The following is a 10191-nucleotide window of genomic DNA, read 5'->3' as shown; positions in this document are numbered from 1 at the left end:
ATTAGTTTGATATAGTCAGCCGGGTTGTCATTCTGTAGAGTACGTAGACCACTAGCTTATTACGGATCTTCGGGTCACGCTATTCAGAGTGTAAATTCTATTTTTCTAACTTTCTTTGATTTAATCATACAGGCGGCTTTTTGTTTACAAATCAAAACTGTTAGTACCACTTGTAAGGAAGCAAGCCAACAAATAGCTACTCTGAATTTACAAGTTAAATAGCTACTAACTTAAGTTTAACATTAGCGAATATTTGTGAATTATGTGTTGCATCTTCTATATATTATATTATATATACACAATTACTACTATTTAGTATTACTAGGTAGCGCGTATGTGCGTTGCTATGAGATAGCAACAATTTATATTAAAAATATACGGATCGCACAATAAGATAACAATACTATAAAAATTAAATATCAACGTTAAAGTTACAGTTAATCCAAAAAGCAAAGTTTGTGAAATTAATAGTCACGGAGAGCGCTGAAACGACCTGATTTCTGCGAAGGAAAATCCATAGAGTCGAAGTGTAATATGACCGTTGTAGATCATATTACCCAAATTCCAGTCGAATACCACATCCATACACCGATAATATCAGAGTACATAAAGTGCGGAATTACATAAATTATTACATCGCCGCGTCGGCGGAATCAAAAGTAGCATTCATCCAGAACAGCTTGAAGATAAGATCGTCAAAACTCGAGCGTAGGAACGAACCCCTCAACCGTCAAACTCCTCAGAACTATACTCCTCAGCAGAACCTGTGTGCCAAAGTTTATCAGTACGATTTGTACTGGCCACTCCCACCCTATGAGCTATGCTTTGTAGAAATTAGATGCAAGTTGGATATAATCAAAAGGAACCTATAAGACTGGGGTTTCCTATGTATTAGCATATCAAGTATATAATAGTATAGTCAAGTTTTAACACCATTCCCACACACATTCCACCCCATTTCCATCCAGAGCTAGGTTTCGATCCTGGGATCGATATACCACCATCTCCATATCATCACCATACCATCGCTCAGTCAACAGGCCAACTCCCTCTCGGCACTGTCTCATGGCCCGTAGCCCCTGACTACGACCGACACTCTCTCTCACAGGGGAAGAAGAGAAGGACTCGTCTCGCTATCTAGTTTAAGCGAAACCCAGGAAAGGTCCATAGCCGACAAGTTGGCACATGTATCGATCGATCAACCATACACTCTGCAGAGGTTTTACATAACCACAAGATCTGCCTTCTTCGCTGACCATCGTCAACTGGGCTAATTCCGGCCGCTTGCTAGCCTAGGATAATGCCACTCTACCATTCAGCCCTGGTACACCCCAAGCCTAGTCTGGGGTGGCTGAAATTGTGAGTCATGAGCCGAGTCCATAAGGTCTCCATGAAGTCTTGGAAGGGTGTGGGGGAATCCTCCGCGCCCCGTACCTCCTCGCACTGTCCGCTATCAACCTAGCAGTAGTGGCAATATTCTACCAAGTAGTCCGGCCGTCCCGCACCATATAGGGCGAGTGGTACGTAAGGCTTCCCGGTAAATCTGAGTACTAGTAAGTCCTTAAGGATGACCAAGCCAGAATGTCTTCATCAGGGTTTCCATTTACCATGCCACCACAACACCTCCACCCCGGGCTCCTCCCATCACAGGTTCGCACCCAGGACCACCTCATATACCATTTACCCACCACAGGTATCCATTCCAGGGGTGCCCAGGTAGCACCCCACGGCAAGACTTGCCCCAGGCTCATCGTATACTCCAACTTGGTCGACACAATCCTCACCCTCCATACACCCAAGTCACACACGCAGCACTCTCTTCATAGTCCAGATAACTCTAGTTTCCACCACGCATCAATATGGTATATATAAGCGTAGTAGAAATAATAAGCAGTGAAATATAGCAGCAAGCGTGTGACTTAGCCTAACAGCAGGGTGAGTAGGGGTAAGGTTGTGTCAAGGTAGAGGCCATCAAGTAAGCATACTACCATGCAAGTCCTATCATAGTGTGAATATAACAATGAAGTAAAGCAATAGCAGCTCTAAATTAGCCATGCGTAATAGGTGCTATGAGATTGGGTGGGAAGTGGCACCTTCAGTGAAGTCGTCTTCGTACTCCTCACGGTACTCTCGGTCCTCGTCCGTCTGGTTCTCCTCCGAGTCTACAAACGATCGCATTATAGTTGCGTTAGCGACGTCTATAGAATAGCACAAAAAGCAATGAAAAATTCAAAAGAGCTAAATGCACTCAATCATGGGTTCATTTCGTAGAGCTCGATTTTAGATGAATTTTAGTCCTGGTCTTGTATTTTTCTGAGTTCGATGAATTAGTTATGAATTTCCAAAGTTTCAATCATTTCTAAAAATGGAAAAAAGGTTGAATTAATATCGTGCTGACACGTGTCATGCTCTGTTGGTCCACGTGGCATGCTGACATCAGTATGACGTCAGCATGACATCATCATCTCAGTTCCAAGCTGACAGGTGGGGTCCCGCTGACGTCATCATGCTGTCAGCATGACATCATCTACGTCATCAGCTACTAACAGGTGGGACCAGGGGCTCTTGGGTCACTGACATGTGGGTCTGGTCAAAGTCAACATCAAGTCAACGGGCGAGTCAACGGATCACAGTCACTGACAGGTGGGGCCAGAGCTGCTGACGTCAGCATCTGACGTTATCATGACGTCAGCATGACGTCATCTCAGCTGTTTCATCCTCTGATAAGTGGGTCCTGCATGGCGGTGTCACTGACATGTGGCCCCGGTCAACGATCAACGTTGACCGGTCAATGGTCAATACAGGCCGGGTCCAAACTGGGCCGGTTGGGCCTAGATACGGGCTGGGCTTTGGCCCGCCACATGGCACGCACTGGTGCGGCCACGTAGTCTTACTGGGCCACTAACGGGCCATGGTCCATGGGCGCAGGTGAGGCGCGGTTCCTAGTGAACCCGCCTGCGTTGGTCCATAGACCGCAGAGCCGGTCTATGAAGGACTTGGTCCACTTACTCCTTCCTAGGGTTCAGTTCACGTGCACGACATGGTCGTGGTCAGAGCTCGGCGGAGCTGCTCGAGACGTGGTCGACGTGGTCGTGGTCGGAGCTCGGCGGAGCTGCTCGGGACGTGGTCGACGTGGCTCGCGATGGCTCGGTGTGGCTCGCTTTCATCCTTGGATGGATGGGTACACGGTGAGTCATTGTCACAATGAAGCTGCGTCATCGCAGAAGACGTTGACGAAGAGAATTCCCATCAGGTTCACCGAAAGATCAGCATGCATAGTGCACAGACGTGTGGCCGGCGAGGGGAAAATCCCCTTCTCTTCCCCGATGGGGCTCCTACCGGTGGTGAGGTCACCGGCGAGCCCCCAAGGTGGCACTAGCATCCAATTAGGGTAGGCAATAGCTTCCCCATGCCATGGCGATTACGACGGTAGGGTCAGGGCGATGACTAGGGCTTCCTAGGGCTCTAGCCATGGTGAACGGCGACGTGGGTTTGTCGGCATGCATGGACAGGGCTGCAGTGGTAGCGAGAGCCCAGTTGGAGGAGCGTGTGAGCTCCACGGTGCTTCTACGGCCACAGTGGGTGTGTTGAAGGAGCTCCTAGTGCTCCCAGTGGCTCCAGCCACGGTGGTGGGGGCAAAGCGGAGGCGGTGGCACTCTGACGAGGTGCGGTGCGGCAACGTAGGGCTCTAGTGGGCTTCTTCCTCAGCTAAGGTGAGCGCGGTGTGTCTCTCATCATGGCGGAGCTAGTCGGGTTGTCAACATCGCCTTTACCGCAACGTAGAAGACACGGTGGTCTCACCATGGTTGTGCTCTCGGCCATGGTGAGCGTGCCCGTGCATGTACGCTCCTGCTCCAATGTACAACGTCATGGCTGGGGTCCTCCTTTTGGCTGATGGCAGCGTGCACGGCGCATCCTGGGTCTCGGCAAGCATGGCCGTGGCGGTCTCCCTAGCTAACCAGTTGGGCTAGGACGGAGCTCAAAGCTTCAACAAGGTTTCGATCATGGCGGTGCACGTTCCATTTGGCTAGGGAGGTGGTCTCAACAGGATGGCTCACCGCAGAGAGCTCAAAGGCGATGGTGGTGGTGCGGTGTCGATGGTGTAGCAGAGCCGAGCCAAGATAGAGGTACTCGCCGTCTTCCGTGCCAGCAGCTCCTCCCTTCTTGCTCTGGTAGCGGCGTCCTTCTCTGTGCCTCTCCTTCTCCTCTCGTCCCTTGGCTTAGTGTGTTGGTGCGAACCGCACGGCGGTGGCAAGGTGAATGGAGGGCTAGGGCTCGGGGTCCTCCTTTTATAGGCTGAGCTCCATGCTCATCCATGGCAGATGGCAGAGTGGTTGGTGATGCGCCGAGCGCATCGGACGGCTCTCGAGTGCGGGGGGGGGGGGGGTTGCGTGGGCGCAGCACTAAGGTGGGGGACAGGGTCATGCGACATGTGTGACCCCAGGCCCGCGCCTGCTCCGCGGTCAGCTCCTGGTCATGCGGTGGAGGGAGCGTGGGGAAGACGATGGCGCTGTAGCTGGGCGGCTGACAGAGGAGGCCCGTTTGTCAGCTTGTCCTGATGCGGCAGCATGCGGTGCGTGACGGCTGACGGGCGGGTCTAGCTTGTTAGCGGCTTGTGTGTGGGCGGTAGGGTGCTGCTGGGCTAGCTTCGTGGGCCGAGCGCGTGAGTGGGAGGGCAGGCAGGCTCGGCTGGGCTGGCTCGCAAGGCCGAGTAGGTCTGGGCTGCTGCTGCTCCCTCTTCTTTCCTTTCTCATTTTCTTATTTTTTTCTATTTTATTTTCCTTTCTCTTTTATTTGTTGCCAATTTAGTTTTGATTTATTTAGTTTCATGTACAAGTGTGCACCTTGATTAATGATGGAGCTTAGGGCTGGTTGGTGGGGCCCACATACTTAGGTGGTACTTAGGTGATTAATTTATTGCATAATAAATTAATTATAAGTTGTCACTTTTATTTGCACAACAAAAGATCAATAAAAGGCAACTCACTTGTTTAGAATTAAAATGCATGCAAGAATGTATGTGTTAGGGATTTTAAACACACACATATACAACAAGTGACATGCTATGCTTATGAGTTCGTTTAGTTGGATTACGACTAATGCAACACTTAGGGTTAGCTCCTACAAATGTCACTCATCATCACATGGGGTTTTGAAGAAAAAATTTTGTAGTTGGGACTTTTGGTGTGTGGATTTTTGGGTTGTTACAAGTGCGGCATCACATGCTTACAAAATCTACTTTATAGACCTTTTCGTGATGCGCCTAAGATAATGTTTTATATGGGCAGGAAGAAATCTCCGATATCCATTTCTTTCATGCGCCAATAAATTCATGAATAAGTTCCGCCGTATCTCCATATCATCCTGTACACAGGCTCGAGTATATATGTCAATATTAGTGCCTGTCACATGAGTAATATTGCGTCTCTTGAAAAATCTTTCACAAAAACTTAAAACAAAGTGTTATACTCACCGTATAAATATGTGTGGCTTTTGGTCTATTCCACATAGACATACACTGTAGAATAAGATACCCACTTAAGTGTCTATGGCAAGATTCGCGATCAATGATATATAAAAATAGTTAAATCATAGGTATTATTATTGCAAGCCATAGTGACTCTGCGTTAGTTACCCATCTATGTCATCTGTAATGTTTCCTTCCCGTCTAAATTTTTATTTGAAGACATCCTCATTCTATCCAGGAATATATACATTCACTATGTCCGTGTACTGCAAGGTAAATCCAATAGTGTACCTGGCATACATCAGCGCTGGTGTGTCTTTACACTAGTCTTCAATAGGTCTAGGATCAATCATGATATGCATCTTCTCCTTCTGATTGAAAACATAAAGCATATACTTTCGAACGTATAGCCATGGCAAAAGAAACTACAAACATGGTAGCGTTTAGAATAGTATATAGGAAACAAATAATAAAAGCAGGAGCAAGCGACTTACATATCTGCATTGTGCTAAGCTATATTCCATATCCTCACATACACCAATCGCAGCAGCCATTTTTTTCTTAGTGTATTTTTTATGATATTCTAGCATTTTTGTTAAAGCACATATTTTCTGGAAGAGAAGGATATCGAGAGTCAGGATTAGTATAATTTGACCTACTTTATACAATTAGGAGAACAACAAATAAGACAATATAATATAGCACGATAAGAATTTTAAAAATGTGCTTACACAGAATCTTAGGTCTATATGATGCTTCGTAATACTATTATATTTTTTCATTGTATTATACTCTTGAGCTGCCTGAAAATGGACATCTAAGTTGAAACAGTTCTCAGAGATGTCTCGATTGTTCATTAACAACTCTTGTAGGTCCTTGACACTTAGGGCAATCATGGAGGGATGAAAACCTTTTACCTAAGGCTTCCTGCAAAGCATTAGACACAGATGATGGTTTTTGTCATATAAGATAGCACACTATTATTAGTAAATAAAGTAATTAAAATAAGCATGTAGCTTACTTCAACGTCGCTTCATCATAAATTGTCATGACGTAATCACATAGTAACTCAGTCATCTCTTCCTTGTTCATTGGCATGTCTTTCATGGCCTCAAATGCCCAAAATTCATCAGGGTCTTGGTTGGTATGGACTTGTGGGGATTTATTCCGAGTTTGTATGTGTTGAGGGATGCCCCTTTGAACCACTAAGCATTCGGCCTCCTCATAATGTTTTCTATTTTCCGTGGACACTTGATCAGTCATCTTTGGATTCTCTATTATGGCACAGTTGCTTGTGCTTCCAATATTTTCATCCCTATCAAGATATGGAGCACCTTTTCGTTTGTTTAACTCTGACGATAGCAAGATCGTCGCAAGCTTCAATCTAAATTCTTTCATATCATCCTGCATGATAGTATGAACCTAATTAATTATTAATTAAAAACCCACAGCTAGTGCACACTCATAACTTGTGGTAAGACACATAGTTTACCTGATTAAACTCGTCTGACAAATCATTCACAGTCCAATACTCCATAAAGTTTATTAAGAATAAACCGCATGAAAAACTACATACAACATTAATAGAGGTTCAGGCTCACATTAGATAAAAAGGCAAAGACATTTAAAATTCAACTTATATGACATGTCATTATTTCTGACGTACCTATCTGTTTGTAATAATTTACTGTGAAAAATCTCCTTAACTGGCCAGGTATCAACCTCAACATCTAGCCATTTGTGCTCTTTCGGGCCTGTCTTCTCTAATATAAAATCTATTTGTTTTCGCAATCCACCTTGCTATTTGTTCATAGAAGAACGAATCAATCAGCATTTCTAAAATATAAAATGTGTACAAATAGCTGTGTTAGCAAATACCCACAATTTTATTGAGGTCAACATGTCCGAACATCTCACCCAAAGAGTCTAGCACCTGAACCTCACGTTTGTCAGCGTTTATAACAAGGTACCAATGTGTATTTGTAACATTTATTGGAAGGAACACCTATCAAATCAAACAATAAACATTTTGCCAGGCATAAAAATTGATAATAAAAGATCAATAGATCGTTTAAAAAAATTGCTACCATGTCATGCTTCAAGTAAGCTAGCACCCTTTGAACTAAACCAGGACGATGTGAAGTGCCACGGTTAGGGTAATTGGCTTCAATGGTCTCATCCTTTTCTCCATTCCGCTTCATGATTGCAACTAAGCACGCAGTTTCAAGATAGATTGTACCTCCTGACCTCTTTTTCAAACCCTCGTGGGCCTTTAGCAGTTTAATATAAGCATGTATGACCTGCATATATTTCGCCATTAGAGAAAAAGAGCATTGAAGTTGGCAATGTTTGATTGAGTATTATGACTTGCATCTGTTACCTCGTCAGACAAGTATTCATATGGCTAAAAAATACATTCCATGTGGTTTCTCAACACCGGAACATCATCTATGAGCATAAGCTTCTCATTCCTAGGTGAAGATGGATTTTTTTGACAGATTCAATTATGGCTCTATCAGTATCGGTACAAACATAATCTAAAAAAGAGCATTGAATTAAAGTATACAACAATAGTTAGCAGTTTTTTTAGGTTAATCCATCAAAGGGAAAATATCAATACCTTCTGGGGCAACCGGTGAAGACATAGATTTTTTAGGTTTATTTTGTACGATTATGATTTCCGAAAATCCTTTTTCTCCCGTCGAATCTACCCCAGAAGTTGAAAGGGCCTTTTCATCATGGGTCATGCTAAAGCCCTGGTCAACTGGTAGAGCTCCGTGGGTAACTTCTGTACTCATGCTTTCTTGCAACTATCTAGAATCATCTATAGGCTCACTAGAATTTTCTGTTTGTACAATATTTTCTAAGGGCCCTCCATTTTCCTTCGAAACCTTTGCATCTGAACTATCCATCGAGACCTAAAAGACGTACATATTAATTTTTTTAAATAATTAAGGTATATGAAACATAGGTGTCATTAATTCAGAACTAAAATGATATATAGCTATATAAAATTGTATTGTCTTTGTTCTACTTTGTTTTCAGAAAGTATTATATACTCTTAGTTTAGTTTTCTAAGCACTAATAATAAAATCATTTAGATTTGTTCTGTTCAATTGAATAACCAAACAAAAATAGCGATAATTATTTAGCTAATTTAATCAATCCTTAATTATGATGTATTTTTATATAGCTATATATCATTTCAGTGCTCACACCAGGCAGCTTTGCCTCGGTGTAAAGCAGACAGACCCAAAATAAATAAGAATGGTTTGGTCCCAAATTAGTATGAACGGTTAACTAATTATCGAACTAAATAATTTAGTTGAGGGATATCAAACATGGATATGTACCTTAATTAATTAAAAACATATTCAATTATTTTAAAACTACAATCATGCCATGTATATAGTATCAGGTTTTTTCACACGGAAAGGAATGGTAAGGAGGTAGACCTGGGCTGCAGGTAGCCTTGGAGATCGGCAAGCAATTAAAGATTTAAAGTTGTCCGCGTGCTCTGTGCCTCTGTCCTGTTATCTTGATGACGTCATGTGAGGCATCTGAAATAACTACAACACCTACATTGTTAATTAGTTAGCATACATGACCGCAAATTTGATGCCCGTGCGTTGCCACGTGCCAACAAAATTTGAATTGCAGTATACGGTGATACATCATGATACAAATCAAACCACCAAAATAAGATCATGTTTTGGTTGCTATCATGATGCCTTAGAAATAATTTTTGTTTTCTGATTTGTTATTGGAGTTGTGTAGCCTCCAGAAATCCAATCCAAATAGGGCCATGAAATTTTTAGAATTTACATGCTCCAAGAAGTACAGGGAATAAATTTTATAAAGAGATAAAAGGAGCTAAGCCTCGCATTAGCTAGAGATCCCAACACGCATCACATAGCCTCTGTACGTATCTATCCAAGACTCTTAAAGAGGCATGATTTCAGATCACACAAGCACCGGAGGCAATAACAAATAAACAAACGCATCAGGGCAGGATGGGATTCACTAACAGGGTGGACGTTTGTGGAAGACAGAAGATGTTGGAAGCTCCTCGTGACAATCTGCAGTCCTCCTCGAGGGCACAACAAGATGACAAAGGCAATGGCGGCAGGCGACGATGATGGCGACGCGCTATGGCGAAGCACAGCTGGTGCACGAGGGAGGGTGCAAGAGCGAAGGCTGGTGCGAGCAAGGGTGAGCTCAGCTGGCGAGGGTGGGCGCTATGGCGAGGCCATAGGATTTATAGCAAAGGATTGATAGCAGTCTCTCTTTTTCCTTTTTGTCTTAATTCTCTTTCCTTCTATGTTAATTCTCTTTCCTTGGGGCAAGGCGCAGGGGAGCCAGGAGAGGCTCATTGCCATGTATGCTGGTGCATGTAAACATGCCATGTGTATATGGATAGTACAATAATTTTCTACTTCCTATTTTGTCGTGATTCTATGTAAATTTTTTTTGCAATGCAATGCAAGTGCTAGCTTTCTCCCACGATGCAAATATGCTAGTGCTAGCACCCTTCTTCATCCATATTACAATTTACAAACAACAAAATGTAAAAAAAGATTATTTCTATAATTGTATCACAATACTAAACAAAGTAGCATAGTAGCATGGCCAAATAAATTTGCTTATAAATTGCATTAAACGCATAGTGTTTCCCTCCAAATTCATCTATCAAGATTGTGATTCATTCTAAATTAGAGAAGAAA

General features: G+C 43.5%; 1 pseudogene; it reads right to left on the bottom strand.

Annotated features, from left to right (window-relative positions):
* Positions 1 to 5676: 5676 nt before the first annotated feature.
* On the bottom strand, positions 5677 to 8265 carry LOC136538276 (uncharacterized; annotated as a pseudogene).
* Between the last annotated feature and the right edge of the window lie 1926 nt (positions 8266 to 10191).

The sequence above is a fragment of the Miscanthus floridulus genome, chromosome 2, assembly GCF_019320115.1.
Source record: "Miscanthus floridulus cultivar M001 chromosome 2, ASM1932011v1, whole genome shotgun sequence".
Lineage (NCBI taxonomy): Eukaryota > Viridiplantae > Streptophyta > Magnoliopsida > Poales > Poaceae > Miscanthus > Miscanthus floridulus.
This window is presented reverse-complemented; position numbering and strand designations above follow the sequence as displayed.